Source organism: Oryctolagus cuniculus, chromosome X, assembly GCF_964237555.1.
Source record: "Oryctolagus cuniculus chromosome X, mOryCun1.1, whole genome shotgun sequence".
Taxonomy (NCBI): domain Eukaryota; kingdom Metazoa; phylum Chordata; class Mammalia; order Lagomorpha; family Leporidae; genus Oryctolagus; species Oryctolagus cuniculus.
This window is the reverse complement of record NC_091453.1, coordinates 57,764,231-57,787,888: the sequence shown is the minus strand read 5'-3', so window position 1 is coordinate 57,787,888 and position 23,658 is coordinate 57,764,231. Positions and strand designations below refer to the sequence as shown.

The window sequence follows — 23,658 nt, the reverse complement described above, 5'->3', positions numbered from 1 at the left end:
CGGAAGGAAGACCTTTCTCTCTGTCTCTCTCTCTCTCTCACTGTCTAACTCTGCCTCCCCCCCCCAAAAAAAAAAAAATTCTAACAGACTATGTTCCAAAATCTTGTAACGCTCAAGTTATAAATTTATATTGATTAATTGAATCATCCATATATCCAAAACGATACAGTAATATTTTACATGTTCTCAAAAATATATTTAGGATGCATTTTAACTTCTTGTGAGACAAAGAAAACAGGTGCTTAAAACTTGGAAGTTAAGACTATAGGATATTCCTAAGTCTGCCCCTGTGGTTCTGTGTTCAAATTTGGCAAAAAATTCCGCATTTATTTCCTTTCCATTGAATTCTGTTTCACTTTGGGGAGACAATGAAACATACACAGTGGATAAAACTCATGGGCTTTGGAAACGGGAAGACCTGGGTTTTACCCTAAGTATGCAATAATGGACAGATTAGTTAATTTCTCTAAATTTCATTTACTCAGGGGAAAAATGGAGATGATATTCTCACACCTGCTGCATTGGGCTCTTGAAAAGATTAAATTCAGTAATGCATGTAAAGCCATTAGGGCAGTACTAGGATATAGTCAAAGCTCTAAAAGAGCAGCTGTTTCTGTTCCTTGATTTTTTTTTTTTAATCTAAGAAAGACATTATCTGGGCAGCTTACACTGTTTATCTTTGAAAACTAGCAACAACCTGTTTTTTCCCCACTGAAAAATGGTGATTAATTCCTTCACTGTGAGATACCTTTTCATTCCTTATACACATCTGAACCAAAGCAATTAGTCAAATTTTCAGGTGTGCATTATAGAAGATAAGGAATGTATAGATACTCAAAGGCTACCTTCTTCTTCCAGCAAACCTATGCCTTGGTCAAAGAATATAAACATTCACATTAAAAAAAATCACAAATCTTCTTTAATCAAGTGCTAAATCATGCATTGCAGACTTTGGGTACCATAACAGTTGAAGACCCAGTGAGACTGATGTGGGCTATAGTACTTAGTAAACAAGTGTTAGAAAGGTGAGATTTGTTTGAGCTGAGCCTTTAGTGACAAGAGTGATTTGGATAGGAGAACAAGAATAGGGCGAATATTCTATTGGACTGTGGAGTAGAAGAATTGTCAGCAGCATAAGCAAAGGCATCACAGAAGGAACAAAAATGACATTTAAGGCAGTGGGAGTAACAATCAAATTATAATGACAACACGCACTAGCCATCAGGTCTCCCCTCATTTTACCAAGGTCTCATTTTTCTTCTCAGACAATTCCCAAAGATGACTGAGTGGTGGGATTGCTTGGCACAGAAGAGTTTAAATTTGTTTTCTTCCCTGCTAAGTGATTCTGAAATATAAATGTTAACGCCTAGAGAGCTGAGCTTTCAGCTTACAGTGTGATTCCATAAGGGAGTCATTAATAATGTCAGAATGCATTAACGGCCTAGAGAGGAGAAAAACTCCAGACTTGAAACTTTTACAACAGCACCTGAAATAAATTGTTAACTAATACCAAAGGAGTGGTAGAGTTGACATGATTGTTTTTTTTTTCTGTATATAATTATATTATAACTTTTCCAATTTTATATTAAGTCATTAGCCATTTAGGACAATGGCAAGTCTAAAATAAGATTTTAAGATTTTTTTCTAGATATATTGAAATTAAAACAAAGAAGGAAGCCGGTAAGTAAGCTGATTTATTTCTTAAAGAGTGAACTCAGTTACTTTGTGGCCTAAGTCCTGGTATTGCCAGAGAAATTATGTTATTTGGGTTTATAATCTCACTTTATTGAAAATAGTTTTCTGGTCACACTAAGAAAAGGCTTCCAAGAAATGCCTAATTAGATACAGTTTATAAAACCTTATAAAAATGAGTTACAATCATTTTCAAGTTAAGAAATCCAAAAATGTGAATTACTTTATTCCTTTGAACTAATGTACTATGGATTACACTGGGTAATTAAAATCAGTGGAAGGCAATCATCATACATTTGAATAATCTAAAGGTGAGATAATAGCTTGTATTTCTATGAAAAAATCCTTGTCATTTTTGAAATATATTTATGCTAAAATACTTGAAAATGCTTTTAAATATGAGGAAACGTTTTAGAAGAATATAAATGGGCAAGAAGCATGAACTCTCTTTTTTCATGAAATTTGTATATCAGATGAAGTGAAAGTATGATCTTAAGACGGCTTGAACAGGTGTACTTACAATGTCCTCTGGAACTCTAGTTTTCTCATTGTCTAACTTTTGTTTTATGTATCTCAACTTTGTTGCAGTGAATTTTAGTCTATGTATTCATATATATATATGTGAACATATATGTATTCATATATATGTATTCATATGTATTCATTATATATGTGAACATATATAAGGGTACTTAAAAATTTTGTAGAAAAATGGAAATTTATTTTTGTGCAAAAAAAAAACCTTTGAAATCCATGAGTAGTTTTTTTCCCACAATGTGCATTTTCTATAAACTTTTAAAAGGCCCTCCATGAATCTTTCCTGTTGGAAGGCAACTGCCTTTCCAGTTGGTTTGGTGAATATGGCTGTTGCTAGAGTGACCATTAAGGTTGGTATCCTGGGAACTTGTTCCTTACTTCTCAGTGACAAAAAGACAATGAGATGAGGTTGCTGTACATCTTGCCAGTGCGGTTGATAAATGTTCTGCCACTGTCAGCACATTATTCCAGAGAATCCATATGCTGCAAGGAAGTTCCACTTTAATTCTCCACTGCTAGCCACGTCTCAGGAGACTATGGCAGTGCAGAACATCCATAAAGTACATTAGTCACTATTTTAGGGCCTTCTTGTTTTCAATCTTCTATAGCCGTTGAATATAGTCTGCAGATATGAGAATGTGGCAACAGGGATTTAGCAGTGCAATCACTAACATTCTACTTACATTTTTGAATATGAAAAGTGAAGGCAACAGCTTTGGGCAGTTTTCTTTCTTTTTTTTTTAAGATTTACTTATTTTATTTGAAAGTCAGAATTACACAGAGAGAGGAGGAGAGGCAGGGAGAGAGAGGTCTTCCATCCACTGATTCACTCCCCAGAGCCGTGCTGATCCGAAGTCAGGAACCAGGAGCTTCTTCTGGGTCTCCCACATGGGTGCACCAGTCCAAGGAATTGGGCCATCTTCCACAGCTTTCCCAGGCCATAGCAGAGAGCTGGATCAGAAGTGGAGAAGCCAGGACTCAAACCAACGCCCTTATGGGATGCCGGCACTGCAGGCGGTGGCTTTACTACCTACGCCACAGTGCCGTTGGGCAGTTTTCAATACATACTTCATTTTATTGTAGAAAATTTGTCGGTGTATCATAGATTAACTTCATCCAGACTAGAAAGGGAGAGGACTCTAAATTATTTCTATTTTGTCTTTCTTACTAGAGAGGAAATACTTTCTTTGTTTTCCCAAATGTCCTCATTTTTCAAAGAAAATTAGAAAGTTCTTTTATATTGTTTACTAATTAAAAGAGTAAGGTAGTGGATGAAAAGTTCAGTTATTTAAATTCTGTAATTCTTTTTTGTTCCTTTTCTTGGTTCATTTTTTTAAAGATTTATTTATTTATTTATTTGAAAGAGTTACAGTTGGCCACAATGGCTGGAGCTGCGCTCTTGGCTCATTTTTAAGGAATTGATTAATACCTTAGATTCTATGATTACTTATTATATGTAAGATTTGGGCCGGCGCCGCGACTCACTAGGTTAATCCTCCGCCTTGCGGCGCCGGCACACCGGGTTCTAATTCCGGTCCGGGCACCGGATTCTGTCCCGGTTGCCCCTCTTCCAGGCCAGCTCTCTGCTGTGGCCAGGGAGTGCAGTGGAGGATGGCCCAGGTACTTGGGCCCTGCACCCCATGGGAGACCAGGATAAGTACTTGGCTCCTGCCATCGGACCAGCGCGGTGCGCCGGCCGTGGCGGCCATTGGAGGGTGAACCAATGGCAAAGGAAGACCTTTCTCTCTGTCTCTCTCTCATTGCCCACTCTGCCTGTCAAAAAAAAAAAAAATTTGGTATTGTATAGCTGAGGATCCAAGAGAAAAATTGTGAGTTTATTTGAAAGAAAGGTCATCCCTGATCATTTCAATTATTTAAAATTATTTTAAGAAATTATAGTAATGGTAGTAAAAAAAAATGCCAGTAAGAGACAAAGTGGGTGATATGTACAAAGAAATCAAAAAGCTAAGAACATTATCTTTTGTATTAAAATTACAAGGTTTTCAATATATTTGCATTTGCCATTTGCAGCTGTCTAGAGATACAATTATGTACAGGTACAGTTAAATATGTGGGTTCTGTTCTCCAGTCCTTAACAATTACTTGAGTGATAATCCAACAAGCACCAAAAATAGCTTGTGTATGTAAAATAGAGATTATTGGGCATATGTCCGTTTTAAGTTCTTATGGACATATGCTGATTAGGTACATTTCTTAAGGATGCTACTTGTCCATGAAAGGGCCTATTGCATAGGACTCTTTTGTGTAAATGCTCATTAGTGTATCATGGACAATCTCTTAAGTGCATCTTTGAGCCAGAGAAAACAGAGAAGCCTCATTTTGATCCAATGTGACTATGTGGAATAATTTCCATTTTGGGTCACAATTGGAAATTTGGGAAACTTTTTTTTGTAATTTGAGAGGGAGAGAATGAGTTGGAGGGAGAGAAAGAGAAAAAGCACTCCCATCCAGTGGTTCACTCCTCAAATACCTGTAATGGCTGAGGCTGGACCAGGATGGAAGCTTGGTGCCAGGAACACAATTCAGGTCTCCTGTGAGGGTGGCAGGAAACAAATTGCTGGAGCCATCACTGCTGGTTTCCAGGGTCTGTATTAGCAGAAATCTGGAATCAGGAACCAGAACTTGGGATCGAACCCAGGTACTCTGATATAGGATGCAGGCATGTTAACCAGCATCCTAAGAGCTGAGATATATGTCCACCCCTGGAGAAATATTAAGAAAGCAAGGGTCCATGTAGTTTTACAAATGTTATATATCAACTTTGTATAGAAAGATATATCAGTACATTTGAGATGCATCCATTCTGTGGCCATGACATGTATTTCAGCTACTATTATTATATGATTTAGGTGTTGAGTAATTCTTTGATTTTTGATGAGCAATGGCATAGAACAGATTCATGGCAGTGTATATTATAAAAGCCATGCTCACTATTCACTTATCCTTTAAAATTCAATACAATGGTCAGTAGTAAAAGAGGCAAAGAGAAAGCACATGAAATACTGTTTGCCAGAATTACAAACCAAGACCCCTACGTAGTCGAGCCATCAAGACTATTGTATATTGTCATGTACTGTACTGAACCACTAGATGGTGCTCTCTGCAACTTTGTTGATTTCATATTTTCCCAAATTTTCAATAATATCCCAAATGCCCTGTGTATACAAACCACTTCAATGCACCTTCTAAAAATTGTTAGAAATGTGGAATGTACTACTAGTAACTCTGTATCTCTGCTGCCATATGAATCTCTGCTCACCAATTAATATGATTATGCTAACTGTGGGGGAATTACATGTATGCATGCAGAAAGGCACTCACCTTTTTTTTTTTTTTCAGATCATATTGGCATACAGATGAATCGAAGGGTGAAAATGTAATATAATTTGTCACAATTAGGAGAAAGATGCTCATCCTGGTCTTTAGGTGCTGTAAATAAATTCAGTACCAAAATGGGAAACTACCCCAACTCCTCAATCCACTCTTACTCATAGTTTCTTTGGATTCCTTGCACCTTGAACCCTACCTAATGCTTCCTAGAACCACACTCAATTGTGTTCTCCTAGATAATAACTTCTATTATAGATTGCTTCCTTATATAGATAATATTACATGACGGCAATAAAGTATGATCTCATTTACTTATTTTTCTTCTAGCACCATATTTAGTAATGCATAGTCCTTTCCTGTTTGTTTAATAATATCAAAAGTATCGTGTAACACTTTACATAATATTTAATATTCAATTCCTCATAAATCACACAAACAATGTGGCATAGGGTATTAGATGTTTCTCTTTCTGCTTTAATTGTCATGCAAGGTCAGAGTTAAGTTCATGGTTCAACTATAAAATCAAAATGTTATGAGTTATGATAGTATCTGTGTCTCAGTTCTTATGTTTATTTCTTTACTTTTCTTTAACTTGAAGTGATTTTATACTGTGGTTTCTTAGGGACAGATAATTAATATCATTGAAACTGAAGCAGACATACATTTTATGTGTGTGTGTGTTTTAGTTCACAAAAAAAAAAACATTTCCATTAAGAAAATATCACTGGGAAACAACATAATGAAAGAAATACATTAAAGCTATAAGTATCTTGAATCCAGTACGTAATTTACTATCCACAAGAATTTCAAGTGTGTTTGAAACTTGACTAGTAAAGGCCACAGTGGGTCTTTGATGCAAGAGTAGTCATGATTCAATTTTACCTTTACTACATATTTTTACAGCATACTTCAATCTCATTGTCATATTCACTGATAAAGAAAAGTAGTTTTTCCAAATGAAATGTAACCCCAAGTTTATGACTATATGAAGGCATAATGATTTCAATTTTCTGTGGCAATGCAGGCATGATTTTAGCAGCTTGAATTGCACAGAATAATGAAGTATCTCTAGATTTAATATTCAAGGACACTGTAAAGGAGCAAAGATGGGGGCAGGTGTTGTGGTGCAGCAGGTTAACCCTGCACTTGGAGTGCCAGCATACCATATTAAAGTGCCTAGGATGGAGTCCTGCCTCCACTTAGTACACAGCTTCCTCATAATGCACCCTTTGGGAGGCAACTGCCACCTATGTGGGAGACCCAAATGGAGTTTCTGGCTCCTGACTTTGGCCAGACCTAGCCCTGGATCTTGTAGGCATATGGGGAGTGAACTACTGGATAGATTCTCTCCCTCTCTCTCTCTCTCTCTCTCTCTCTCTCTCATAAATAAAAATAAATTAATAAAATAGGGAAAATGGAACAGAGATTATCCAATTAAATAATATTGTTACAATAAGTGTCTAGGATGAGAAAAGCATTTCTCACTTTTCTAGAGTAATGATGTTCTCTTTAAATTCATTGTTTATTTTTAGTTAATATAAACTCTGTAACATTGAATGCATAATCTTCACCTTTGCTTAGCTATGACATATCAATAGTTACACAACTAAAAAGTACCTCCAAGGAGAAGTCACAATTTTTTTAAAGATTTATTTATTTATTTGAAAAGAACTATTTCAAAGTGAGAGAGACAGAGACAGAGACAGAGACAGAAAGAGATCCTCTACTGGTTCTACTGGTGGCCACATCCACCAAGGCTGGGCCAAGCTGAAGTCAGGAGCCTGGAACTCCAGCTAGGTCTCCCATGTGGGTGGCAGAGACCCAAGTACTCAGGCCATCTTCTGCTGCTTTTCCAGGTGCATTAGCAGGGAGCTGGATGGGAAGTGGAGCAGCCAGGACTCAAACTGGCACTCATAGGGGATGCTAGCCTTATAGGCTGCAGCTTAAGTTGCTACATCTAGAAATAGTTTTGACAGAGAGGTCTGAGGCAACAGTTGCCAGAGTGTCAAAATAAGGAACTCTTGGAACCATACCAGAAGAGAGGTAGAGGGGAAACATACATAGAGAGAATCACACATTATTTTTAAATTTTATTTATCTTTTTAAGGCAGAGAGGCAGTGACAGAGATAAACAGACAGACTGATGGAGAGATCTTCCATTTGCTTGTTCGCTACCCAAATACCTGCAATAGATAAAGCTGGGTCAGGTGGAAGCCAGGAGCCAGGATATCCCATGTGGGTGGCAAACACACAAGTACTTAAGTCATCACCTGCTACTTCCCAGGGTGTTTATTAGCAGGAGGGTGGGATCAATAGCACACCAGGTATTCAAATCTAGGCACTCTAAGGGATGCAGGCTTCCCAAGTGGATCTTAACTGCTATGCCAAATGCCTTCCCCAAGAGTCATGGGTTATTGAGGCATGAGTGTGCTTACTAAGTGCACTTTTTAAAACAGGATATATCAAATTTAACATACAGAGTCGTTTCATCATGCATCTTAGTGTTGAAACTCAATCATGCATTGGAGTCTAGCTTTTAGAGTCTCTTTTTCAATGGGCTGTGTACATACCCACCCATCCCACACACACCAACACCCAATCTTCAGCCCTTTATCATAAAGATGATGAAATACATAGAATATCACATTGTTTGATTAGGATGAATTAATGAATGATATAAAGTTTTACTGTGCTCATAACTCCAAGAATTTCTCTTTTCTTTTTTTCTCCCTCTGTTATGGGCATTTACATTTGAGACCTGGGATTTCTTAAGTGAGACATGGAGAAACCAAAAGGAAGAATTCTCAGAAGAAAGAATTTTTATCATTATTAAAACCATGCCTTCATTAAGATACTATGCCTTAACAGATAACAAAAGAATTCCTTCTCTTCTGAGTTATTTTAATTGTAAAGGGCAAAACATTTTTATGAATTATATGATACCTCTAAAATGTGTTTTAATATATATTTTAGAAAAGTAGCTTCAGAAGTAGGTACTTTTTTATTGAAAGACCATATGAACACAATTTAAAAAGGCAAAGAAATACAAGATTCTGAAGAAGCTGCTACTTGAGATAGAAGCTTCAAAAGGATGGATTTTTAAAAAAATTGAAAGTGCATATGAATATAATAAAAAAGAAAATGAAATATAAGCACAAAATATTTTCCTTTTTAATGTAGCTATATTACAGTCTATGAATACAGAAGCTTGCTGATAAAGAACATTCTCGGTCATATTCTTAGATTTTCAAAAGTAACCCTGAGACCCCCTGAGGCTTTGCATGATTGAGTGGAATTGAGTTCTAGCTGTCAGGTCTGGGTATGATTTCAGAGACTATGTTAATTCTTACCAATTAGGTAAGAGTTTTGACAAATAAGGTTCCTTAATCTTAATGCAAGTATTTTCTGTTCAAAGTGGCATAGCAGGTTAAGCTGCTTGCAATGCTGGCGTCTCCTAGTGCAAATTTGAGTCTTGGCTACTATGCTCCTGATCCAATTCCTCCCTAATGGGTCTGGGAAAGCAGTAGAGGATGGCCCAGGTACTTGGGTTCCTGCCACCCATGTGGGAGACCAGGATGGACGAATGAATCAGCAGATGGGAGCTCTCTTGCTGACTGTCTTGCTCTTTGTTTCTCTATCAAATAAACAAGTATTTAATAATAAAAAAGCTGACTTTTTAGTCTTTTTTCTCCCCTTTATGAAGGAAGGACATATATAGAGAGCTTTGAGTAAGCACAGTGTTTCTCTGCGGGCTTTATCAAAGCTCTACAATGGCAAACCAACATTACCATTTTCGATAGTAATGATCATTAAAAAAAAAAAAAAACAAGAAATAATATGAGAAAACTATGAGATAAAACACCAAGTACAAAAACAAAATTACAACATCTTTGCTAAAATAGAGAATGTAGTTTTGAGTTTATTTTATTCGTTCAGTCTCCATTATTACTTACATTATGCCACTTAAAACAGAAGATTTCTTTGAAAGGGATGTAGATAGACACACACACACACACACACACAGATAGAGAGACAGACAGAGAGAGAGAGAGAGAGAGATCTTCCACTCACTAGCTCACTCACCAAATTACCCCAACAGTCAGGTCTGGATCAAGCTAAAACCAGGAGCCCGGAACTCTGGCTGATATGGGACGTTCGCATCACAAAGGGTAGCTTAACCTGTTATGCAACAATGCGGCAATGTTGGACTCAATAGATGAAATTTAGCTATCCTGGGGTTTCAATTTCTTAAGTTACTTAAAGAAAAGATATATATCAAGTATATCTCTCATTTTCAACTGATTCCAATATTCTGAATTTTACATGTAGAGCTCAGTCAACACTTCACCATTAATTTTCACTTCCATCAATGGTGAGGGGGTAATTTTCACAGAGTATATTGTTTTGTTTAACATTAAGACTAAATACACTCAAGATAATTGTTGAGAATCTAAAGGTAAGAATTCCTGTTTAGAGGATCATTTATTTAGGAGGCTTTTTATGAAATTTTGATTTAAACAATATCATTAAATCTCACTTTGTTTAAAGTCTATGCAATAATGAGGTATTTCAAAGGATTTCATTCTTTTAAATGTCAAGAATTCATTGTCCATTGTTCTTTTACCCACATTAACTTCATGTTATTTAAAATTTTCTTCTAAATTTTGTTTTCTCTTGGTTTATTTATATTTTTTGTTTCAAAATTGGCATGCATATTCATTGTTCTAGTACTTAGTGTTCAGTAGGAGGAAGTATTTATTTAAAAATACATTTCTAAGATTGCTTAATATAGTGAAATATCCTCACTATGTACCTGAAATTCACGATGAGAGAAAATTAAACCTATTAAGAATCAATAATTTTATCAATTAATTTATTGTCAGTATTATAGGCTCTGCTGATTTTAGCTAGGTCACCATGAGCAGCCTATTAACTTTCTTTATGACACTTAAATTCAGCATGTTGCAGTTAATTCATCTCCAAAGTAGGAGAGTGACATTTCCAATGGAGAGTATTATTTGGAGAATTTCATAAGATCATGCATGTAAGGCTTTAGCATAATGTCTGGCACAAAGTAAACTCTGAATAAAATTCTTATTTATAATGAAGTTTTTTTCTAATATTGCTGTATTCCAATTGTCCATACAAAGAAATTCAACAGAAACCATAAGAAGCAGGTGTTTGGTCCAGCAGTTAAGTCCCTGCTTGAGATACCTACATCCCATATCAGAGTGCCTGGTTTGAGTCCCAGCTTCTTTGCTTCAGACCCAACTTCCTGCTAATGTACATCCTGTGAGGCAGCAGATGATAGCTCAAGTACTTGGGCCCTTGCCACCCAGACAGATGGAGTTCCTGGCTCCTGGCTTTGGATTAGCCCAGTCCTGAATATTGCAGCCATTTGAGGAATGAACCAAGGGATGTAAAATCTCTATCTCTGTCTTCCAAATCAATAAGTTTGCAGAACAAAGAAGCCATAGATTCCTGTTAAGAGAATATCAGTGTTTGCTAAGTAGCTGTAAAGGCTACCATCTTGCCTTACCCACTAATAGCTCCACAGCAGTGATTCTCTTCTATCTTCAGTTATGATTTTGTTGTTTCCTTTGGTTTCTGTATATTTAATAACAGATGATGAAACAAGTCCAGCATTTATAAGATCAATTATGCCAAGGCACTGATAAAGCAAGTCAGCTACTTGTCTGGTCAGAATAATACAGTGGACAATTGCTTATAGCTTCAGAACAGGAATGAATTTGCCTAGTGATGGCATTTATCTGTGGTAGAGTCTTCTACCTATATGTTTTCATATTTTTATCTGTCATGAACAAACCAAGTTTATCTCAGCATCTTATCTAGAGAAAGCTCAGAGGCTTTGAAAAGTGAATTTTCTACAACAAGATAAATTTTTCACATCTTTGGAAGAGAACAAAGCTCACCAAAATTTTATGTTCCTAGGTCATGCGATGATTTCAAAAATTTAACACATTTTTTGAAACTAAAAAAATTACAAGATGTACCATGTCACCTTGAAAACTTTGGATATTTGTGTTGCTTAAGGATTCTAAGATTAAAATAAAGTTCAATAATTTTAATGCATGTGTATGTGGGTGGTATGTATGTATGTATTATAAAAATTTTACATAGATATTTAATTACCTAGGGTCATGCTTCATGTTTATATAACATTGGCATTTGGAGAGAGCATCATACTCAACAAGTAAGATGGCATATATAAATTTAAGAAGAATTCAGACAGATGTACATTGAAGTCCTAATTCTGTCATTTATAATTGGACTAATTTGGGGTGAATTAAATAATATCTCTGAATCATAGCTTCTTCATCTATGTAGTGGGAGTTAAAGATAATAAAGATTATCTCTGGATTGTTGCAAAGGTTAAATTACATAAATGAATAAAAAGTTGCATAATTATGTTTGAGTTATAAACTCATAAATTCTAAATGTTGCTATTGTTTAAAATTATCTTCACCATTGTTCATACATATGATTAGGTACTACACAACTATATAGACTTTAAAAACATTTCACCTCAGTTACATGATTAAAGAAATAATATATAAAATGCATGTAAAGTAACAGTGTCTAATAAATAGAAAGTGTTCAATAAGTAGCATATTAAAAGTTACAAATACAGCATATTCCTTACATACCTACATTCTTTAGCAGCTATTGGTAGATACTCATATGTCCAAAATATGGCTGGTGAATCCAATATGCTCACAACAAAACATTCCAGTCATTACTTTAGAAAAATAAATTACTTTGCAGTTTTATGTTTCTTTGCCATCTATAGGTATCTGTTACTTTTCTACATGTCCTTGAAATATCTGCTGTATCTATCTTATTTGCAGTAATTTCACTTCATCTCACTAGATATTATCTGCTTTTATTTCCACCCCTCATTCATTTCTCTTATGTTTAATTTTCACCTATGTCTCTTATATTGGAATTTGGGAAGAATTCTATGAAACAAGTGGATCCCTCCTTAAATGTTGATTCAAGAAACAGAAGATTAAGTCTGGGCTGTTGTATTTAATATACAATTTCTTATCTAAAAAGAATTCTATTTATGCCTAACATCTGACCATTTCTTTTTGTTTGCTTGTTTAGTTAATTCATACATAAATTGTGGTATTGCAATCTACTGGGCATAGATTTAGAACTAATATAGATGGTCAGTGTTACTCAGATGTCAAATCTAAAACCCATTCTGCGGTAACATAAACTGGTTTCAAATGGGAATCACATATGCTTTGTAACATCCATGGGAAATTTCAATTTCTATCAATTTTAATATACCCAACCATGAAAATTAACTTGATACTAATGTGGAGGTATTGTAATTGAAATGATAATTTCTTGTCTATAAGACTTTTTAAAGGATCTTAATTCAATCATGCAACTGTATTACAGACAATACACATTACTCTCATTCGAGACAACTAAAGAGATTGATGTGCCAACCTTCAGCTCATACGTTAACTGACCCAACTGTCTAACAGAACATTGTAATGTAACTCAGAGCACTTTATTTCTACTTTGTCATGCACTATACATTGTAGTTATTTATCTTCCATTGAACATTTCTACACCTTCTCGCAAATGCTCAGATGAATTACTCCTATGACTAGTAAGTAAGACCTTTTATACTTCCACTGAGACTAGTTTATTGTTGTACAGATTAACAAACCTGTTGTCTGATATCGCTCACCCTTTTTGGTTGTTTTTCTTTTTATCTTAATGTTTAATTAAAAATGTTCAAAAATACAATAAAGTTTAAATAAATATATACACATTTGTTACTTTTCTATTGCTAGTTAATACATTTCTTAGTGTCTTAAAAAACCCGCAAACATATCATTTCGCAGTTTCTGTAATTAAAAAGACCAGGCATAGCATAACTGGATTCTCTGTTTAACGGTCTCACTGGGAAGAAATCAAGATATCAACCAGGACTATTGTTCTCACCTGGAGGTGGAGTCCTCTTCTACACACACCAGTTGTTTTCAAAATTGATTTCCTTCCCTTTGTAGGACTGACACCCCTGTTTACGGCTAGCTATAGGCTGGGAATAATGATCTGCTTCTGGAAGCAGCTTACAGTTCCTTAGCACATGATGCTCAACATTGGCAATCCCAACATGGATACTTATTTTCTTCCAGAACACCTGCTCTACATCTCTGACTCCCTTTTCTTTGATCAGCTAAAGAAAACCATTTGCTTTTAAAGGACTTCCCTGATTAGGAGACACAATCTGTATAATCTTCCTTTATGCCATATAATAGCATGTAATCGTGGGTTTAATATTCACAGGTTCTACCCACAATCAAAAAGTGGAGAAGGTGGAAAATCACTGGGAGTCATCTTAGAATTCTGCCTATCAGAGTTCACCAACTATATCCTGTTATTAACATTATTCATAGTTTCATTGAAGTATAATTAGACATATGATAAAATTTACTCATTACTTCTTAAATTTCAAAGCTTGCATTTTAAAATAAATTATTCACTTTAATGATCATTTGGCCAATTTACTCAATCATAATGTTGGCATAATGATCAAAAGTGTGTCTCTGTTAATGAAAAATTGTGCAAGCCTGTTTTAAGAACTTGTTGTAGAATAAAGAGCAACTTTTTTGTGGTTAACTTTTCTCAATCATTTAATGTTTGATCTATAATTATTAAAACTGTCTGCATGTCAGGCAACCAGTGTTTCATACTGGCCCAGATTACTTTTTTATTAATCTCAGCAAAAATCTTGAAATTATAAATGAGAAGATAGTTTGTATCTACATTTTTAATGCAGGTTACACTGCTTCAGAAGAATCTTGCTTAGTATATATTCATGTGATGATACACAGGGGCTTATGTTAAAATAGTAATGATAAAGTTGCACTGATTTTAATGGTATGCATTTAAATATAAATGAGAGAATAGTGGTCCAAATAAATTCCATCATAATTTCAACAGAGTTATTATAAATTAGGGTCACCTTGCAAGAAGTAATAAAGAAGACCCATTGACTTTGATGTTTATTGAGGATAAATACAAATGAGGGTAGTCCTAAAAATGTGGAGATACATATATATAATATTTTCCTTAAGCAAACTACTAAATAAAATTAGAAGCAATGGAATGGATGCATCAACTAAGAAATGGTGTGCAATGACTTATGAAAAACAATATATCCTTTTCAATGAATCTAATCTTGTCACTAATGACACACATGAAAGGTATGCTGTGATGGAGTCAAATGCAATCTTTCTCCTGATGAGATCTTTCCAGTTTCTTGGTTAACCTTTATTTCATTTTCTACTTTTAATTATTCCTTGCTTTTTTTAAAAGATTTATTTATTTATTTATTTGAAAAGCAGAGTGAGAGAGAGAAAAAAGAGAGAGAGAAAGAAAGAGAGACAAAGTTTCCATTCCTTGTTCACTTCTCAAATGGCTGCAAAGGCCAGAGCTGGGCCAGTCCAAAGCCAGGAACCAGGAACTTCTTCCTGGTCTGCTACGTGAGTAGCTGGGGCCCAAGTGCTTGGGCTATCTTCTGCTGCTTTTCTCAGGTCATTAGCAGGTAGCTAGATCGGAAGTGGAGCAGCTGGGACAGGAACTGGCAGCCATATATGGTGCTGGTGTCGCAGGTAGCAGCTTTATCTGCTATGCCACAGCCCTGGCTGCTCCCCACCCCCTCCTGGTAATTTCTTTAAACTCAATGAGGATTTAAAAAAAATCTAGTTCTTAACAGCTTGTAAGAATGTGAAAAGTGAACATCCTCCTCAGTGGATATCTTTTGCACCAAGTACAATGTTTATAATTCATATATTTTATCCCAAACAGTCCAACTTGTTGTTTCCTTAAAATTCTGATTTTCCGGCCAGCGCCATGGCTCACTAGGCTAATCCTCCGCCCATATGGACACTGGGTTCCAGTCCCAGCTGCTCCTCTTCCAGTCCAGCTCTCTGCTGTGGCCGGGGAGGGCAGTGGAGGATGGCCCAGGTCCTTGGGCCCTGCACCCTCATGGAAGACCAGGAGGAAGCACCTAGCTCCTGGCTTCAGATCGGTGCAGCACCGGCCACAGCGCGCCGGCTGTAGCGGCCACTTTGGGGGTGAACCAACGGAAAAAGGAAGACCTTTCTCTCTGTCTCTCTCTCTCTGTCTAACTCTACCTGTCAAAAAAAATTTTTTAAAAATTCTGATTTTCCTAAACTACTTTCTCTTGAACTCAAGATAGCTTTGATTTTTAAATCATAATTTGTATGGAGATAATTCCATATCTACATGAAGTTGTAAGGAATAATACAGAGATATTTCTTGGACTCTGTGTTGACATAACATCCTGAAAATTTATAGTCTAATATCATAGCCAGGATATTGACTTTGGCGCAATTCCTATTTCAGCCATGTTATATACAATCATTTATATGTGTATATTCAGTTCTGTAGAATTTTATCACATATATATTCCTATATCTACTGTCACAGTCAAGATACTGGACAACTGTATCACCAAGATGATCCTTCCTGTTGTTGCCCTTTTATAACCGTACTCATCTATGCCCCACAAACTTTCCTCATTCCTAATTTCTTTTTTTAATATTGGATTATTCTAGAAGCAGAGAAACAGCTCCCATCCATTGATTCACTTCCCCAAATGCCTCCAATAGCCAAGGCTGGGTCAAGGGCAAAGCCAGGAATTGGGAATTTAGTCTAGGTTTCTCACATTGGTGGTAGCAACACAGTTATTGGAGCCATTACCACTGCTTCCTAGTGTCTGCATTAATAGGACCTTGGAGCCAGGAGTTGGAGGTGGGTATAGAATCCTGAAACTCTTACATGGGACACAGTTGTCTCAATCAGCTACTTAACTGCTCAAATGTCTTCCCCCACTTCCCCTACTTCTGATAACCATTAATGTGTTCTAATTCTTAAAAATTTGTGATTTTAAAAGGTATATAAATGAAATCCCATCGAATATAGTCTTGAAGGTTGGCTTTTTTCACTCAGCATAGTTCTCTGGAGGGTCATCAAAGTTGTTGTGAGTATAATTTGTTCATTCTTTGTAAACTTTTTAAAAACACATTGTGCAACCTTTATCAATTCTCATAACCCATAGGTAAGGAAGCCAGGCAATGGTTCAAGGCTGCTGTTTACCCTGTCATGGGTACCCTATGAGAGCCAAAGAGAAGGGCTTGCCGTAAATCAATTACCATGCTCAGTTCATTTCTTTTCATTACCCCTTAATATTCCATGGTATTGATGTATCACAGTTTGTTGTCTAACCTTTTACGTGTTGAATGGCACCAACACTGTTTTCAATATTTGACTATTATGAATAAAGCTATGGACATTAACATATAAGTTTCTGGATGAATATAAGTTTTAATTTCTCTGAGATCAATATTTGAAAGTGTAATTGCTAGGTCATATGTTTAGTCTTGTATTGTCAAACTGTATCTATACCATTTTTAATGCCATGAATAAAGTATGAGCGATTTATTTTCTCTGGAACCTCTCCAGTATTTGGTGTTGTTATTCTTTCTACATTTAATTTTAGCATTCTGATGAATGTGTAGTGATATCTTATTGTCGTTTAAATTTGCATTTCTCCGATGGCTAATTATGTTGAACATCCTCTCATTTGCGTGTTTGCCATCTGTATATCTTCAGCAAAACAGCTGGTCATGTCTTTTTTTCTATATTCTAAATGAGTAGTTTTGTTTTGACTGTTGAATTTTGGAAGTTCTTTATATATTGTAGATGTTCTTCCTTTTTCAGCCATATAAATGACAAATATTTTCTCTAGATCTCTTTGCAGGATCTTAAAAAGAAAAATTTTAAACTTTGAAATCTAATTAATCAATTTCATCTTTTAAAAAATTGTGCTTTAGTTGTCAAGACTAAGAATCCTTTGCCTAACCATAAATCTTGAAAATTTTCTTTATTTTTTGTAGAATTTCATAATTATACAATTTACATTTAAATCATAATGGATTTGGAATTTTTGTGTAAGGTGTAAGGTTTAGGTCAAGATTGATTGTTTTATGTATAGAGGTCCTATTGGGTCAGAAACAGTGATCAAAAAGGCTTTGCTTCCTTCATCGAGTTACTTTTTTATCTTTTTAAAAAATCAACCAGACATATTTGTGAGTCTGTTCCTGGACAGTCTAATCTATTACAATGATCCAATTGTCAGTACCTCACTATCACAATTACTGGAGCTAATTAGAAGGCTTTACTATCAGGTAGAGTGAGGGTCTCATTTAATTCCTTTTCAAAATTGTTTTAGCTATTTTAGTACTGTGTATTTCCATATGCACTTTAGAATAGCTTATCTATGTTTCCAAAAGCCTTTCTAGGAATTTGACAGGGATTGCATTAAACTCTCAGATAAATTTGTAGAGGATATACAGCTCTACTAGGCTGAATGTTCCAATACATGAGTCCAGCATGCCTCTCCATTTATTTAAATCTTCTTTGATTTCTTTCATGAGCAGGTTTTATTTTTCAACCTAAAAACATTGTATGTGTTTTGATGGGTACATATCTAGCTGTTTCATTATCTTTGAAGAGATTATAAATTAGTATTGTATTTTTAATTTCATGCCAAGTTTCCGCACATAGAAATATAATTGATTTTTGTTGGTTGATCTTATATCCAATGATGTTTCTAAATAACTTATTTTTTTCCAATTTGTATGCCATTTATTTCATTTTCTAGTCTAGTACTTTCATTGTCTAGTACTTGAGTAAAAATGTTGAGAGTGTACATCTTTGTTCCCAATTATACGGGAATGTCAATCAGTCCTTCCCCATTAATTATGATGTTAGATACCAATGTATTTATATAATATCTCTTTAATTTTTAGGAGTAATGCTCTTGTATTGCTAACCTGCCATAAATTTCATCATGAGTGCATATTGATATTTATCAATTTTTTTCTGTTAATAGGATCATATGATTTTTCCTCTTTATGATGTGGTGAATGACATTGGTTTTCAAAAAAATGTTGCACAATTCCTACATATCTATAATGCTCTTGGTTTTGGTTTTGTTTTGTCTTTCTAAGTTTCTAAACTATTGGACTGAGAACTTACCTCATCTGGTATAAACATGCAGTGCTATAAATTTCCCTGTCAGCATTACTTAACACAAAATAGTGTTATTTATTCTTTTTGATTCAGCTCTGTGGATAGTTTTATTTCTATTTATATGTTCCTTTTGACTTAATGGTTTAATAGAAATATTATTTAACTTCCCTATATTTAGAGATTTCCCTTTTTCCTGTCTCTTCTTGATTTCTAGTTTGATGCTATATGGTTAGAGAATACATTCTGTATTGTTTCAATTTTTTAACTTAGTTGATGATCGTTGTATGTTTCCAAATAGGATCTGTCTTTATGAAATCTTTATGATTGAAACAAAAACAAACATTTGTCGTGTGCTGAGGTAGAATGTTCAATATATATATGTTCAATATCTCTCTCTATATATGTTCAATTAATTTTATTGATACCTACATCAATTAGATACTATTTATTGATGGTGATTTTTATTTCTTCTCTCTTGCTGTTCTTCTTTTATATCAATTGCTGCGAATGAGATGTTGAAGTCACAGCTATAGTTTATGACTGTCTTTTTTTCCTTTCAGTTTTATCATAAATTTTTGCTTCATATATTTTAAGGCTCTTTTGTTTGTCGCACACACCTTTTGGATCTTTATGTCTTCTAACTAGACTGAATATTATTATGTAATGCTTCTCTTTGACAATTTTGTTTCATGGGAAGTCACATAATTTGTTAATATAGACACACTTTCTTTGATGAATACTTGCATTGTATACATTGTTTTCATCCTTTTAATTCCTACCTCATTAAGTCAATGATTTGAAGTGAGTTTCTTGTAAGTAGTGTATACTTGGGTTGTGTGTGATTCTCTTTTTTATCCACTCCATCAATTTTGTCTTTTGATTGGTATAGTTTGATAATTTACTTTTAAGGTAATTATTTATAGGTCAGCTCTTAAGTGCAGTCCAACTTCCCACTAATGTAACTGGGAAGGCAGCAGATGATGTCTCAAGTACTTGGGCTACTGGCTTTGGCCTTGTTCTGCCCCCTGGCTGTTGCAGCCATTTAGTGAGTGAATCAGGGAATGGAAGCACTCTCTCTCAAACACACACACACATATACACACACACATACACAACCAACCACTCAGTCTTTTTAAAAAAAAAAAAAAAAGAAAATGAAGTGCTATACCTTGGACACATGTCTTTGTGACAAACGAAAGAATCAGAGTAAAACCATGCCTAGGAACAGCACAAATGCTATTACTATAAAATTTTTGTAGATTATCAGCCAGAGCTGGCTGAGATACATTTTCCTCCATTTTTTGGAATAAAAGAAAATAACCAAGGTTGCCATTATTGTGAGGAAAATGTCTTCATGTTCCTGAGGGTAAGTTTGATCTTCTAAATTAAACTAGATTTTGTTAGAGAATTTTTAATGGTATACTGGTTTATTGTGTTACAGGATATTCCTGTAGAAACCATGCTTAAGTTTTGCTGTCTAACTTCACAGTCCTAGTTATAAAATATCTTGCTTTCTTCCATCCTAAGCTTGCAATGATTAGTTTCTTTCCAGATGATAAATGTGGATAAAGGCTGGCAATTACAATTTCCTTAATCACTTAATAATTTGGGTCCACAGCTCAAGCAAGATTTTAGACATATATCCAAAAGAATCATACAGAATATTCTATTAATCACTGCATCCTTAGTGCTGACAATGCCTCTTTCTAACAATAGATCTAATCATTTCAAGATGAACCACAATTAGAATGAATATCATAATAAAGCTCATCTTCTGGTCTAATATTCTGATCCCATGAGTGTCAAACAGAAACCTTTGTTTCACTACTGATTTCATATTAAGAACTGTGCATTAAGTCATGTGGCTCTGGAGATTTAGACATGTTTAAAGCCCTTAATAAACTTAGGTTTTTACTTTTGGACCACAGATACTAGCTGAATAAAATGATTTCTTAAAACATATGCTTCAGGCAAACTAGATTAGTATTATGCAGTTTTCTATAATTCATTTTCATGAGGCAGTGAGTCACATGGGACCCCAAAGTTAAAGTTGCCTTACTCACCATCTTTTACTACTACTCAAGGCACTTTTATATTCATCAGCAATTAGTTGATCACATCTAAGTAGTTTTAGTTGCTGACATGGTCGGTAGATTGTAAGATATTTCCTTGTTTATTATAGTGTTCTCAAGATTCCACATAGTGCATAGTTAAAATGATGGTGATGATGATGATGATGATGATGATGATAGCTGGGATTTGTTGAGTGCTTGCTATAGGACAATGTGATAACTGCTTTACTGTGTTAACCTCGTTAGCCCCCACAGTGACTCTGTCATGTAATTACTATTATTATTGGTGTTTTACAGAAGAGCAAACTCCAGCACAGATTAGAGTGGTTGAGCAACTTGCCCAAGATCATAGAGTTAAGTAAGTGGTGGAGCTGGGTTTTGAGCCTGCACTCTTTTTTTTTTTTTTTTTTTTTAAAAAGCAGGACCTTTTTTATTTTATTTGTTTGAAAGTCAGAGTTAAAGAGAGAGAAAGATGTCTCTTATCCGCTGGTTCACTTTTCCAAATAACTACAACAGCTGGGGCTAGGCCAGGCTGAAGCCAGGAACCAGGAGCCAGGAGTTTCATCTGGGTCTCCCCATTGGTTGTGGGGGGCCCAATCACTTGGGCAATCCTTGGCTGCTTTCCCAGGCCATTAGGAGGGAGCTGGATTGGAAGTGGAGGAACTGGGTCTCAACTAGCACCCATATGGGATGCAGGCATTGCAAGAGGCAGCTTAACCCTCACAACCTCTGCCCCTGAGCCTGAGCTCTTAAGCATTATATTTGCCATATAGTAGACACTCAATGAATACTAGTTGATTGAAAAATTACATCATTAAAGTTCCCAAAGAATTACAATTCATGCATTCTTCCTAGAATATCAACAATAAACAACCAGTAAAAAAACCCAAACTGTCCTGAATACAGAGCTCTGCTGAGAATAAACTCAGCCAGAGAGTTAAGTGGAATCATCAGTAATTTTATGTTGAATTGGAAGCTGAAAATAACTTCAATATGGCAAATTGGAAAAAAAAAGGTAAATCTACATGATAACTTCACAAAGCAGTGAAAATTGTACAAGCTTAAAATATTTTAGGTACTTTAGAGCTAAATACTGGGAAGACGCCTGAGGCAGATGAGCCTCTAGGGAAATGAAATACCTTTTTAAATAAAGCTCAGACCCTATCTTATGCAGTTTTAATGTAAGCCTTTGATAATTCAAAACTTCATGGATCACTCAGGAGGATAGCTTTTATTTCTGTATTATGGAAATCTGGCAGCATCATAGATTGGACTTGAGCTACGGTAAATATTAAGTTGTGCCTTTAATTAATGTTCATTTTATATCTCTGCTAAAGTTGTAACTAAATATTTAGAAATTGTTCTGAGATAAAGTTATACATTACCTCTGTTAATAAAGAAGGGTTTCTAAACTATTTGAATACTGTAAGTATTATAGTTATCTCTACTCCTATCTCTATTCTGTTATTGAGACTAGAATCTATGAGGGCAAAGATAACTATGTCTGTCTTGACAATCACTCTGTCCTTACTTGCTAGCCTGGCTAGTGAATGGATTAATTTCTAAATAGCCTGGTGAATTGATAAATGAATAAGTTAGAAATGGCATAGGAGATAAAAATTCATTCCAAGCTGTAGATTTGCTGGTTTTGCCACACTAGTGGAATTAGGTTGTCAATTCTTGGCCTTTTACAACACACAGGATACTCTTTGCACATGATGCATCCAAAACTGGGTAGATAACTGAAATGATTGAAAATTTGTCAGTTGTACAAGTTGATAGTTTGCATGTATTATAGCAAATGAATTGATTAATACTCGGGGCTCCATGTAATGGAGCTGGCTATGAAACTTGCATATGTACAGATCATAGTATTCTAATAACTAATATAAATTTAATTTTAATTTTTAAGATTTATTTTATTTATTTGAAAGGCAGAGTTATAGAGAGAGAAGGAAGGACAAAGAGAGAGGTCTTCCATCCTCTGGTTCACTCCCCAAATGGCCACAACAGCCAGGGCTGGATCAGGCTGAAGCCAGGTTTCCCACATGGGTACAGGGGCCCAAGCCCTCAGGCCATCTTCTATCTTCTATCAGTTCCTAGGACTGCTGTAGCAAATTACTATAAAATTTGGTGGCTTAAAACAAAATTTTCTCTCATGGCTCTGTAGTTTAGAAATATGAAATCGGGGTGTCCTCAGGGCCATGCACCTTCAGAAAGCTTGAGGCTGGAATTCTTCCTTGTGTTTTCCAGTCCTTGGCATTCTTGGTTTGTAGTTGCTTCACTCCATTCCCTGACTCCATCTTCACATGCTCCTCTCTCTCTATCCATTTGCCTCTTTTTATAAGAACAATAGTCATTGGATTTGGGGCTCACCTGTATATACAGGATGATTTTAAATCTACATCATTACCTAATTATATCTGCAAAGATTCAATTTCCAAATAAAGTTGCACTTCAAGGTAGGAGTACACATAAATTTGGGGAGGACACTCTTTTACTCAATATAGCCATTATGTATCACTTGAATTGATAGTGTTGAGACAGGCTTAATGAAAAATTACAAACTAATAAGAATAATTGCAATTATAAAAAAATGAGCAGCTTCATCCTGAGCTTCATTTCCTTCAATGATTTAAAATAAAGTTGAAAATTCCATAGGGAATGCATTGGAATTGCAGTTTAACCCGGGATTCCCAGAGAATATGAAATAGGAAAACTATCTCAGAGCCAACTAGGAATGCAGAGAAACTATTTGTTAACACTAGAACATACTATTTTTTCCCATCTAGGACATAAGCAAAAAATAGCAACCAGTATCAGACAATTATAATAGCTTCTTAGCATGTTATTAACTAAGGGATATTACATTGAAACTAAAAATTTATGGATAAATGAA

At 35.2% G+C, this 23,658-nt stretch overlaps 1 protein-coding gene and 1 non-coding gene across 7 annotated transcripts in view; one reads left to right on the top strand and one right to left on the bottom strand.

Annotated features, from left to right (window-relative positions):
* Window positions 1–23,658, top strand: part of PCDH11X (protocadherin 11 X-linked) — a 754,441-nt gene that overhangs the window by 369,888 nt on the left and 360,895 nt on the right. The gene's annotated exons all lie outside the window — the stretch shown is intronic.
* LOC127485046 (small nucleolar RNA SNORA42/SNORA80 family) lies at window positions 16,676–16,810 on the bottom strand. The gene has a single exon (XR_007912246.1). It is a non-coding gene; the product is annotated as a small nucleolar RNA SNORA42/SNORA80 family (small nucleolar RNA).